This window comes from Anabrus simplex, chromosome 8 (assembly GCF_040414725.1).
Source record: "Anabrus simplex isolate iqAnaSimp1 chromosome 8, ASM4041472v1, whole genome shotgun sequence".
NCBI classification, from domain to species: domain Eukaryota; kingdom Metazoa; phylum Arthropoda; class Insecta; order Orthoptera; family Tettigoniidae; genus Anabrus; species Anabrus simplex.
Genome location: NC_090272.1, coordinates 36,736,985 through 36,750,165, shown reverse-complemented (window position 1 = coordinate 36,750,165; position 13,181 = coordinate 36,736,985). Strand labels below are relative to the sequence as shown.

The 13,181-nt window shown below is 42.6% G+C and overlaps 2 non-coding genes across 2 annotated transcripts; one reads left to right on the top strand and one right to left on the bottom strand.

The window, feature by feature from the left end:
* Positions 1 to 5,444: 5,444 nt before the first annotated feature.
* TRNAV-AAC (transfer RNA valine (anticodon AAC)) lies at positions 5,445 to 5,517 on the bottom strand. The gene has a single exon. It is a non-coding gene; the product is annotated as a tRNA-Val (tRNA).
* Positions 5,518 to 5,646: 129 nt separating this feature from the next.
* Positions 5,647 to 5,737, top strand: TRNAY-GUA (transfer RNA tyrosine (anticodon GUA)). Its single transcript is given in 2 exon segments — positions 5,647 to 5,683; positions 5,702 to 5,737. It is a non-coding gene; the product is annotated as a tRNA-Tyr (tRNA).
* Positions 5,738 to 13,181: the final 7,444 nt, after the last annotated feature.

Below are 13,181 nucleotides of genomic sequence, written 5' to 3'. Positions count from 1 at the left end.
TATGTAATTACATATTTTGTTCCTTGCTATTTAGGTGCTGGAAAAAGTCATATGTTCACAAAACATTATATTAGGGTTATTATTACCAAATTTCATTTTACATATTTTTTTATATTTGTGGGTATTCTACATATTCTTAGTGATATTACATAAAATGACATTTTTAGCGTTTTCTTGTTTTCATATATAATAAATTGCTGAATTGAAGTTTCACACTTAATGTGGGGCTGTTGTCTGTCCTCTCAACAGGGGCATTAAGGCAATTATGAGTGACAGGTATTTGAGAGGATGATAGGTGCAGGTAGAGACCCTTGCGAAATAGGTTATTCTAAAGGTTCCAATTAGCTGCAGGAAAACTGTTACTTTACATGTGCCAGTCTTAAATCTTTCATCCCTTGTAGAGTTAATTGCTTTACAACTAGTAACTTTCATGTTGGAGTTTCCAGGAATATTTTTTTAAGCGCATTTCTGTGACCTCTTTGTTATGTACTTAGGAATTTTCAAATCTGTTGTTAGAGCTGCCTTCCTTTGAAATTTCTCAATTAGGTTTTAGTTTCTTTTGAACAACTGAAGAACATCAGTTTCCTCCAGAGTCAATATGGCACCAGTAGCATCCTCGCTGGCTTCAAAGTTAAAATCATGGATTGCAGTTGACGAGTCCTTTGCAACTGATGGCAAAGTAGTGATTTGCCAAGCATGCAACAAACATATCGCATGTTCCATGAAATCCCAGCTTGAGCAACATGCACGAAGTGTTCTCTGCATAGAAAAAAACCCAACAGTTAGGTCTATAAAAGAAACAAATCCTTTTAACACAGATGCAGCCTTCACCTTCAAGTAACCCTTTTTATAAAGACTTATGCAGTGCAATGTTTGCAGCCAATATTCCATGGTATAAACTTGAAGTGCCTGAATTCACATCTTTTCTGGAAAAATACTGCAAGGAACATGTTTCTAACCAATCAACACTACGCAAGAATTATCTTCAAGTCTGCTACGACGAGGCAATGCACAACATAAGACAGCATATAGGAAATTCTTTCATATGGGTTGCTGTTGATGAAACAACAGATGCTAAGGGTAATTTTATTGAAAATCTTGCGGTGGGGAAGCTACAACCTGACAGCGCCTCAAAACCATGTTTGATCTACTGTAAAGAGCTAGACTATACAAATCACTCAACTGTTGCGAGATTTGTGAATGATGGATTAAGAGCTCTGTGGCTGACTGAGATGAAAGAGGAAAAGGTATTAGTGATGTATTCTGATGCTGCAGCATATATGCTTAAGGCTGCAACTACTTTGAAGGTGTTTTATCCCAATATGCTCCATTTTACATGCTTGGCTCATGGACTGCAACGTGTTGCCGAAGATATTAGAGCTAAGTTTCCACAAGTGAACAGATTAATTTCAGCAACAAAAAAAAGGTTTTTCTGAAAGCTCCACAACGAGTGCTATCTTACAAACAGCAATTGCCAGAGATACCACTGTCGCCGTAACCAGTGTTAACGAGGTGGGGGACATGGATAGAAGCAGTTAAATTCTATAGTGAGCATCTAGATGCTATAAAGACTGTGGTAGATTCTTTTTATCTTGAAAATGCTGTATCTATTAGTGAATCACGAACTGCCTTTAGTCACTCCAAAGTGGTCTCCTCAATCACCTACTTCAGGGGCAACTTCTGCTGGCTTCCAGAAACTATCAAACGTCTAGAAACATCAGGACAGCCACTGCAAGATTCTATTGCCATCATAGAGGATGCTATTGAAAAACTAAGTGCTGTGCATGAGGAAACTGGTGCAATTGTATTGAGTAAATTGCAAAAAGTGTTGAAGAGAAATCCTGGGTATTCACCATTTCACAGTGTTGCCGAATTCTAAATGGAGATGACGTTGATCCTCCCGAGGACATTTCTGCAGCGAAAATTCCTCTCCTAAAATTTGCCCCAGTTACATCATGTGATGTTGAAAGATCTTTCTCTGCACATAAGAACATCCTAAGTGACAAACGCCTTTCCACGACCCCAGAGAACAACGAAAAATACTTAATAGTTCACTGTGCTACAAAATTTAAGGAATAAACGTGCTTTGAGTGTTTAAAATAATAAGTTTCTATTGAATATGTGTGTGATATATTCATATAATATGACTCCAAAGAACATTGAAAAATACTTAATTGTTCACTGTGCTGCAAAATGTAATACAAAGCGTGTTTAGTGTGTTGTAACTGAGAGAATGGTAAGTTATTAATTATATATTAATTATATATTAATTATATAATATTACATATTTTGCCCATTCTACATATTTTGCTACATATTTTGGAGCTTTTTGTTACATATTTATGTACATATTATGCCACTTGATACTACATAAAAATCCCAGCTCTAATAATTAGTGATGAAATACCTTAGTCACACAAATGGTATTCCACATGCTTGCAGTCTGGAATGTCTCATGACAGACTGAAACAGGTTCCTAAAAGAGTGCACCTAAGTTCTGTGAAAATGATCGCAGCTCTTGAAAACAACGGCCCTTGAAAAGAACGAAATAGCATGTGCAATTGCGGTATTTTCGAATGTACCGACAGAGTGGATGTACAGTGTAATAGAAAACGCAATAACAAAACACTCGAGTGGCGACAAAATATAATTTGTTAAATAATCGACGACATGCCTCATAACTAATGCACCACCTACATCATTCCAGGCGTAACGGACAAAGAAGATCGTCCACACAATGTTGGATCACTATCCAAGGTAAAAGCCAGTAAAGAGAAAGCTGAAGAAAGGCATTTCTCCAGCGTTGCTTATCGCTGAGTGACGTCATCATCGCAAGCTCGTAACTCGAGAACTATTTGTGTTATCGATGTTGAATTTTCACCATTGTATTTGTAGAATTACGAAATTGTATTCTTCTAAGGCGAGGTTTTTGAGTAGAGAGCTTCTTTAATCATGCAAATGCCACGTATAATACCTCAATGCCGGAACAGTTTGTAATGCTTTGCAAACATTTTTTAAATTCACAAAAATACTTCAAAAATCAAAAGTCCATTTTACTCAGAAAATACTGATGATTTTTTTAATTTCCAAATGATTTTTCTTTTCAGAATTTCATATTTTTTCCTAATCATTGCTTTACATAAAAACATGACATTTGCATAGCCATTCCAAAACTGTTCACTCAATTTTTTTCCCTACACAAACACAGGGAGAACCAAAATGTCGCACCGCGCACGAATCTCACGTTCGCTGAGCTTTACTCGTAATCCCCGACAATAGTTTCCTTTTCCTGCCAGGACTAATAGGCCTTTTCGGAAACATTCTCGGTGGATCCGACAGTTACAAGGGGTTTGCATTTACCTGGTGTGAAAATGGGTAACCGCAGTTGCCGTAAGCCCGCGCGGGACATAAGACCTTGCAGGTTAGCCACTCCCCCCCACAGCTCATTTCTGACACAGTATGAAAGACATAAACCTTCAGCTCTCATGGCATATTCAATACTAGCTGATGTACCCGTGCTTCGCTACGGAATTTTACATTGTATACATAATTCTAGGTTAGACAGTGTACACGTTATGAGTAAGATTGTATTCAATTGCATAGCCCTTAACGTTACTCCAGAAACGCGACGGGGAAGTCTCCATACGTCTTTTCTCATGTGAAGACTTGGGTAGGGAATTTTCAGTGCAATGGTAGGCCTTCTTGCCTACCATCAGTCACAATCGAGTTGGGGAGTTTTCATAATAATGGCAGACAAACACGCTCCACTTGCCTTTTTACATCCTCAGTGGTTTTCCAAACTGAAATCAACATCGATCTTTACAGTGACATCAGTAGGAATGTCGCGACTAAAAGCAATGCTATCAATTGAAAAACCACACATTTTCTCACTTTTAACGAAACTTTTAACAAACAGTACTCTGCTGCAGAGCGGGAATGACGAGGCCGCAGACATCCGTTAATTGTGCACACTGCTCATTCCAATCAGCGTCTCAGATTAGGGATCGAATAACTGGTGTATTATGATGGATTAGTGTTACGTACCAACAGTATCAGAAAATGTCTGAACCAGAGGAATGGCATGCTAAAGAAGAAAGTTAGAGAAACTCCTCCGCTATTCCCCGCCAATTTTCAGGCAGGCTGTTATACTTGGTACCCAGCAGTAATCCCATATATCGGAGATGAGTGGCAGCTGAAGAGATAAAGAAGATCACAACAAACGGTGGTCAATGTACTGCTATTGATTTTGTAGGCCTTCACATTTAGTTTTCTTCCGACTCTGAAATACAACTCTTATCATAATTGGTACGGTAAAATTGAATAATAATCGGGTATTGCATTGTCTATAAGTTTTGTTATGTAGTACTTTTCGATAGGACCAATTACAAAGGTATTTTAAAATTAAATTTTAGCCGCCTTCCCCTAAACTACAATTTCATCCAGTGTGAATAAAATTATTTATAGAAAAGGCTGTAGTTTCTTATTCTCCGACTATGCATACCGATTTTCATAAAATTCTTTTTACCTATTTTGTCGTGACTCGGCGCTGATATGGACTTGGCAACAAAAATCCAAATTCATGAATATCTCTGTTATCATAGCCGGTACAATAAAAATGTATAAGACATAAATGATCGGAAATTTAATTCTATATAACTTCAGTTATGTAGTATTTATCGATATGACCACTTATAATACTCCTTCCTTCCTTCCTTCCTTCCTTCCTTCCTTCCTTCCTTCCTTCCTTCCTTCCTTAATCTGTTTACCCTCCAGCGTTGGGTTTCCAATGCACTCAGCGAGGGATCCCACCTCTCCCGCCTCAAGGGCAGTGTCCTGCAGCGTGAAGTTTGGGTCGGGAGATACAGCTGGGTAGAAGGACCAATACCTCGTCCAGGCGGCCTCACCTGCTATGCTGAACAGGGGCCTTCGTGGGGGAAGGGAAGTTTGGAAGGGATAGACTAGGAAGAGGGAAGGAAGCGTCAGTGGCCTTAATTTAGGTACAATTCCTACATTTAATGGCTGAGCCGGGAATCGAACCCGGGCTTCCGGGGGTGGCAGCTAATCACACTAACCACTACACCACAGAGGCGGACTATTTAACAACAATTGTGGTACCATTTATGGATGGAGGATGAAGAAAGTTACGTATATCTCGAGTACATCATCGTCAAGTAGACGTACAAATTATAACACGCCCTTGCCCTTCTGTGGCTGTTACTGGTTCTGTTTGGTCATTCTGTAATTAAAACTTCATTCCTACCGGGCGGCGAATCGAACCCGGGTCTCCCGCGTGACAGGTGGCGATACCGAGCAGACAACTGCTGAAGAGACCAGTATAGACTCCAATAAGGAAGTACCCACGTACTCCTGTGAGCTTAGCTGTGTGGGACACGAAACCTTGCCTATAAATCAGTTCACCATTAAATAACATGGAGAAAAAGTACTGTTTCCGCCCGGGATCGAACCGGGGACCTTCCGCGTGTTAGGCGGATGTGATAACCACTACACCACAGAAACGCACGGGGCCAGCTGGGCACAGTTAATGTTGGTTTAATGCCATACGAAGACCATGGGCGATACGCCAACACCGTATTATATGATCATTGAGAGCGATAAGTCCAAGGAGAGAGCTAATGTAGGACAGCTCCTCTGGTAGCTCAGTTGGTAGAGCGGTGGATTGTAGTTGGCAAAGATATCAGACATCCATAGGTCGCTGGTTCAAATCCGGCCCGGAGGAATATTTTAAGTTCAGGGAAACGCCCCAAAGTTCTATTTTCTCGTAATCGTTGGAAGGGATAGGCAAGGAAGAGGGAAGGAAGCGGTCGTGGCCTTAATTGATGTACCATCCCGGCCTTGAATGGCTGAGCCGTGAATCGAACCCAGGCCTCCTGGGGTGACATTTAATCACACTAATCACTACACCGCAAAGGCGGACCCTCTAACAGTGTTCACAGGGGAAAGGTTGAATTTTATCCTCTCAATATATATATGTATACTGTTCTTTTATGAAGGGATATTCTCTGAAACAACTGGAAGAAGCCAAGTACAGTATAATGACCAGTACTTAATAGTGCCATTTGTTCGGTGAGGATGGTGATATTATAAGAAAGAGAACGGTCTTTAAAAAGCTAAAGGTGGCTCATAGTCACTTAAGTGTGCGTGTTGTGGGGTAGAGCGCGACTCTAATGCAACCATTCAACTTGACAGCGGAGGGTCGCTGTACGTAGATCCGGTATGGTCTAGTGCAGGGATGGCGAACCTTTTCCAGCTAGTGTGCCATTTTAAGTCTGTTTTATTATTCTCAACTGTTTACTGTGCCACTTGTTATTTTCTTTTAAGGAATGGCTCACCCCCGCCCCCGTACGAATTCCTTTCTTAATTCCCAATTATGTTTCATGATAAGTTATCCTTTTAGTGATTTATTTACTTATTTAATTTAATATATATCTTGTAAATACATTTGACTGCACGTTTCGTGGTTGTATTTTGTAAAAACATCAAAAATACATTTTTAAGTATTTCGAGAATACGTAACATTACTTGTAAAAATATATAACAAGCTCCCATTGTAACATTCCTCGTCATTAAATATTATTAGATAAAACAATTAAAATACTAATATTGCTAATGAACTTCGAGTGAAATATCGTTCTCACATTTAGTACCCATGTCATTTATATTAGGTTCATAACTTCTTGTCTTCAGTAATACTCAAGAAGCACATAGGTCTGAACGAAGGCGGATTCTAACAGTTGACTTCACAACGTTCATTGTAGGGTGTTTAATGTTTTCTTTAAGAAATTGCACAAACCCATTACGAATACCCACCATACTTGAGACTATTCTGTAAGCCAAAGCCCATTTTTAATACAAGTTCTTGCTTCACATCCTTCATTATATCCTTACCTATTGTCATATTTCGTAAACTTAACAATTTTACTAATTCCTACCTCCCCTCATCATATTTTCACAAGTAAATCAGACAAAACAGCAATCCTTTCTTGTAAGGTCACATACGTGTTTTCATCAAGACATACTGAGTACATCTGGGAGTTATCCGAATCAGCTTTCAAATGCTCCGAAACATGTTCACTCATTCTTATTAATCTACCCTTGACAGTATTTCGGCTGCCTGGCATTTCTTTAATTCTGTTAATTATTTGCTGTTTGTTAGGAAAGTCTTCAATTAATGTATCGGACGTCGATAAGAAAGTCTCTTTCAGGAATTCACCGTCAAAAATAGGCTTCCCATGCTCTAGCATGCAGTGAGACAGATGGAAACAACCGCACTGATATTATTATTTGACCTGAAAGATGATACTAAACAAATAGTTTGCTTTCTGTATTCTTCGATTTTCTCTGAAACGAGCTCTCTTCTTTCTTCATTTGACATGGAACGAACCGTCCGGAAATGGTGCTTTTGGCCTACATTAAATGTGCGGGACACGACGGTTTTCAGTCACAGGCAACACAAAGCGTTATTGCTTATTTCTATCACTCTGAATTCCGTTGTCCACTGTTCTTCAAGAATCCGGTTACTACTTTTGTTAAGTTTCTGTTTTTCCGGCACCGAAAACATGTTTGTGAGGTCCGTATACAAACGACATTCAATAAACTGTAACACACAACGAATAATTACGCGCTACTGGCTACCACACACACGTCAAACTTCACTCACTGACCGACTGACAGCCAGGTTTTCGATATTTATTTCTCACACGTGAAACACTATGACTATACGAACCATGTGATATTGTATAGTCTTTAGCACAAGACGTATATAAAATGTTTAATATGTTCATGTGGCGTGCCACCGAAATCCTGTTCGCGTGTCACCTAGTGACACGCGTGGCATAGGTTCGCCATCCCTGGTCTAGTGGCTAGGATACCTGGCTCTCACCCAGGAGGCTCGGGTTCGATTCCCGGTACCGGAAACTCTTATTCCTGTGTTGGAATGGGATAAGATGTAGTTCAACATTCTAACCAACAAGGTTCATCACTTTTAGCGCAATATCCACGCCAGCTCGAAGCTGTTTCTCTTTCAAAACTCACCATCCAACAGGTTCTGGAGGTGGTTGCGGCATTTGGAGCGTTTGCCACAGTTTGTTCCCTACTCTGTGACACTGGACGTCAGCTGAAGAGCTGCTCGATTTGATTCCCCTGTACGGTTCGACAACAGATGAACACATATCTCAGTGCTTGGAAGAAGTGATCGAAAACAGGGGCTTCAGGACGAAAAGCTGTTATGACCGTACCTTAACCAAACTTAGTCGGACGGCTGCGGGAGAAGGTCCGAAGTGCAGGCATTGTCTTCTTCACACAGAAAATAATTTGCGAGAACGGTTTCACTCAACTGCCAATGTAAATTTTCTAGCAATACTGGGCGTCGATCCCCAACCCCCGAGCACGACAGGTAATAGTGTTAACCGTTGCGCTACGTACGTGAATATGCACACCGAGTCACTGGGAATTTAACTTATTTCGCGAGGATATGGAAAGTGACTATAGTGTCAAACCTGATTTTACCGAATTACGTTAGCTTAGCAGTCCACGTCTGTGGTGTAGTGGTTACTGTGATTAACTGCCATCCCCGGTGGCCCGGGTTTTGGAACGGGTTGCACTCAACTGAGTAGAGGGGAGTTCGATTCTCACGTCAGACATCCTGGAAGTGGTTTTCCGTGGTTTCCCATTTCTCCTCCAGGCAAATGCCGGGATGGTATCTAACTGATGGCCAGGGCCGCTTTCTTCCCTCTTCCTTGTCTATCCCTTCCCATCTTCCCATACCCCTGCAAGGTCCCTGCTCAGCATAGCAGGTGTGGCCGCCTGGGCGAGGCAGTTGTATCCTCCGACCCTATGTCTCACGCTCCAGAACACTACCCTTGAGACGGTAGAGGTGGGATCCCTTGTTGAGTTCGACGGAGAAACCAACCTTGGAGGGTAAGCAGATTAAGAAGAAGAAGAAGAAGAAGAATAGCCCTCTGTTCTCCTTCCTAACGCGTCTTGAGTGTCCTGTACCCTTCACAAGTGAGACTCGAACAACACACTTTGTGTTTGGAAAGTCGTCACTGAAATGATCACATAAACAGAAATAGTTCGTCCGGGCTCTGCATACTTTGTCGCAAAAAGATTTGTTCTCATACTTTGTATTTATTTATGTATTTATTTGTTTATTATTTCGTTTCTTAACCTGCTTATCCTCCAGGGTTTGTTTAGCCCTCTGACTCAGTGAGAGATCCCTCTTCTACAGCCTCAAGGGCAGTGTCCGAGAGTGTGGGACTTTACATCGGGTAATACGACTGGGGAGGAGGAGCAGTACTTCGCCCTGGCGGCCTGACGTGCTATGCTGAACAGGGTCCTTGTGGGGAACGGGAAGATTGGAAGGGATAGACAGGGAAGAGGAAAGGAAGAGGCCGTGGCCTTAAGTTATGTACCATCCCTGTTTTTGCCTGGGGGAGAAGAGGGGAGCCAGCTGATTAGCTGCTATCCCCGGGGGCTCGGTTTAGATTTCCAGCTTTGCCACGAACTGTGAAAAATGGTACAAGGGCTGGAACGGGGTCCACTCAGCCTCGGGAGGTCAAACTGAGTAGAGGGCGTTTCGATTCCCAACTCAGCCATCCTCGAAGTGGTTTTCCGTGGTTTCCCTCTTCTCCTCGCGCCTAAGTTAAGGGCACGGCAAGTACACCTGGGCGGTGTACTAGTCGTCTTTCCCAGTTTCACCACCGACCAAAATTCTCACGTTGCAGGACACTGCCCTTGAGGCGGTAGAGGTGGGATCCCTCGCTGAGTCCGAGGGGAAAACCAACCCTGGAGAGTAAACGGATTAAGAAAGAAAGAAAGACATGCCGGGATGGTAGGCAACAACATTTACATTTAACAACTGAATATGTAAGAAATCTTTGTCGGTATCGGCCGGCCTGGATTCGAATAATCACAAAACCATATTTTGTTAACTTTGACTCGAGTTTTATCAAGAAATACCAAATCGCTGTCCTGTTTTCTTTGTATCTCCTATTGTACATACCAATGTAGATTCTTTCCTTCTAGTTATGATGGTTGGCTGTTTTAAGAGAATTACCCCTGTATTGCCTGACCGTCGTATTTTTAGCGTATCCGCTGAATATAATGTATCGTGAACTCGCAGGTAGCCACAATATAACTTAATTCTGAGTAGTACTTTCGTAGACTCGTAAAGCAAGAATTGTTATTTCATTTTCTTAGCGGGGAGATGGTGTCGCGCCAAATGCGACCGTGCCGCTTGCGACCCGTGCCAACAGCGACAGGCGTTGACAACCTAGTTATAATGTCGTCATCCGGGATAAGGTAAGCTAAATCAGAACAAGAAAATGTTACAGATTAGGCCAAACATTTATAGTACTGCTTCCCAGGTTGGGAATTACATTTTTCTTTGTTCTGTTCAAATAGCGAACTACTGTAACCACAAACCGTGCACAACATTTAATTATGTACACTGAATTAGCCGTCGGTAAAAAAAGGAGAAAAAAAAAGGAATGACTTTTAGTGCCGGGAGTGCTCGAGGACAAGTTCAGCTCGCTATATGCCTGGCTTTTGATTTGACTCCTGTCGGCGACCTGCGCGCCGTGATGAGGAAAGAATGATGGAGACGGCACATAATCCCAGCCCGTGTGCCAGCGGAATTAACCAATGATAGTTCAAATTCCTGAACCAGCCGGGAATCGAACCCCTATGACTAAAGCCCAGCACGCCATGGAACCAGAGTCGTCGGTAAATACAGTCGATATAAATCTTTACGGAGAACGATCCCAACGACTGCGTGAAAGTTTTATAAATAATAATTGATGAGTACATTTCTATGTCGAAAGTTCATAAAACGTGCATACATTACATCACACACAAAGGTAATATCTAAAACCTGCTCAAGAACTCGTCGTTGAAAACTAGATCACTGGAATGTATTGTTTAATACTACTACTACTACTACTAAAAATAATAATTTGGCTTTATGCCCCATTAAATCATTTTTCGGTTTCGGAGACGCCAAGATGATGGAATTTAGGCCCGCATGAGTTATTTCACATGCCAGTAAATCTACCGACACGAAGCTGACGTATTTGAGCACCTTCAAATACCGCCGGACTGAGCCAGAATCGAACCTGCCAAATCGGAATCACAATACCAGGGCTTCAACCGCCTGAGCCACTCAGCCCGGTAATTATATTAGTTTTACAGTTACCTTATCTATAAAAACAGTTCTTGTGGATCATGAAGTTCAGTCCTGGATTTTCGAGAAACAGAAATGACTGAGTAGCATCTTCCTAAGTTGCTTTTGAAAAATTTATTGTGGGAAACTGGTAGCTTTTTCTTCTTTCTTTCTTTCTTTCTTTCTTTCTTAATCAGCTTACCCTCCAGGGTTGGTTTATTCCTCGGACTCAGTGAGGGATCCCACCTCTACCGCCTCAAGGGCAGTGTCCTGGAGCTTCAGATCCTGGGTCGGGGTATACAACTGGGGAGGATGACCAATACCTCGCCCAGGCGGCCTCACCTGCTATGCTGAACAGGGGCCTTGCGGGGGGATGGGAAGTTTGGAAGGGATAGACAAGGAAGACGGAAGGAAGCGGCCGTGGCCTGAAGTTAGGTACCATCCCGGCATTTGCCTGGAGGAGAAGTTGGAAACCACGGAAAACCACTTCTAGGATGGCTGAGGTGGGAATCGAACCCACCTCTACTCAGTTGACCTTCCGAAGCTGAGTGGACCCCGTTCCAGCCCTCGTAACATTTTTCAAATTTCGAGGCAGAGCCGGGAATCGAACCCGGGGCTCCAGAGGTGGCAGCTAATCACATTAACCACTACACCACAGAGGCGGCATTGTTAGCTTTTTACAACACAAAATGCGTTTTATCCTACTACATGCCCATATATAGACATGCGTTTCCATGTCTGGGAGAATATATCAAACAAGTTATCTCAGTGCGTTACGGCACTGCCTGTTAAGGCTATTTCCGGAGACGGCCGCGTTCGAATCCGGGATGGTACCTTTGGCATGGCCACAGCCACTTCCTTCCATTCCTAGCCCGTACAATTATACCCACAGACAACAGGCTCACACAGTAGTACATGTAACTCGCGTGGGGTATACCGGGAAAAGGAGCTACACATCTGGCCAGCCGAACATGTCCTCGGACCTCCCGGAGTAGATAAAGTCAGGGATTCAGGGATTCTACGGCCGCCTCTCCGCAGAGCCCTCCACCACCACCACCACCGCCACACGCTCTCGGGAGAGGCCTCCTCGTCACGCTGGCTAAGAGCGCGACTCTAACTTCACATCCGCCATCTTGGAGGGCTTAAACTACTTTTTATGCGCAAGAGAGCTAGCCTAACCTCATGGAAGGGCTTAACCTCAGTTTACGGCTGGATGCCCTTCCTGACGCCTAAGAGAGTGAGCTTAACCTTACATCTGCTATCTTGGAGGGGCTAACCTAACTCTTGACGCACAAGACAGCAAGCCTAACCTCATGGAAGGGCCTAACCTCAGTTTTACGGTTGGATGCCCTTCTCGAAGCCAATTGCACAAGATGGCGGCTATGCATGGCTCCTTATGAGACACGGTCTAACCTCACATCCGCTATCATAGAGGGGCTTAACCTAAATTTTAACGCACAAGACAGCAGGCCTAATCTCATGAAAGGGCCTAACCTCGGTTTTACGGCCAGATGTCCTTCCCGACGTCAATTGCATAAGATGGCGGCTATGCATGACTCTTTATGAGACGCCTTAAGAGTGCTTGCGCAAGATGGCTGCTGCCCTTATTAAGAAAGCTAGCTTAGAGGCTAACGTGCCGTGCTGATTCGATTCATTAAATTTGGAGCTGAAATGCAAAATGTTTAATTTTTCTGCCCAATGCCTAGGTTCGCAGTATCAGGAACATGATAGCATAAGAAAACAGCAGTCTAATGATGAAATCAATGGTTCGATTCTTACTTAGGCCCTTTGGCATTTCGTCTGTTTTATCTTATATTGAAGCACGTCTTCGTAACTTGATTAGGTCTTGCTATGGTAGAGAGTATAACGTACCGTGCTGGTTCTTTTAATTAAATTTGAGGGTTAAATGCAAAATGTTAAATATCTCGAAAAAGGTGCGTCGTAGAGCAAAACGGACAAAAGTTTTCTGCCTAATACCCAGGTTCGCAGTATCAGGAACATG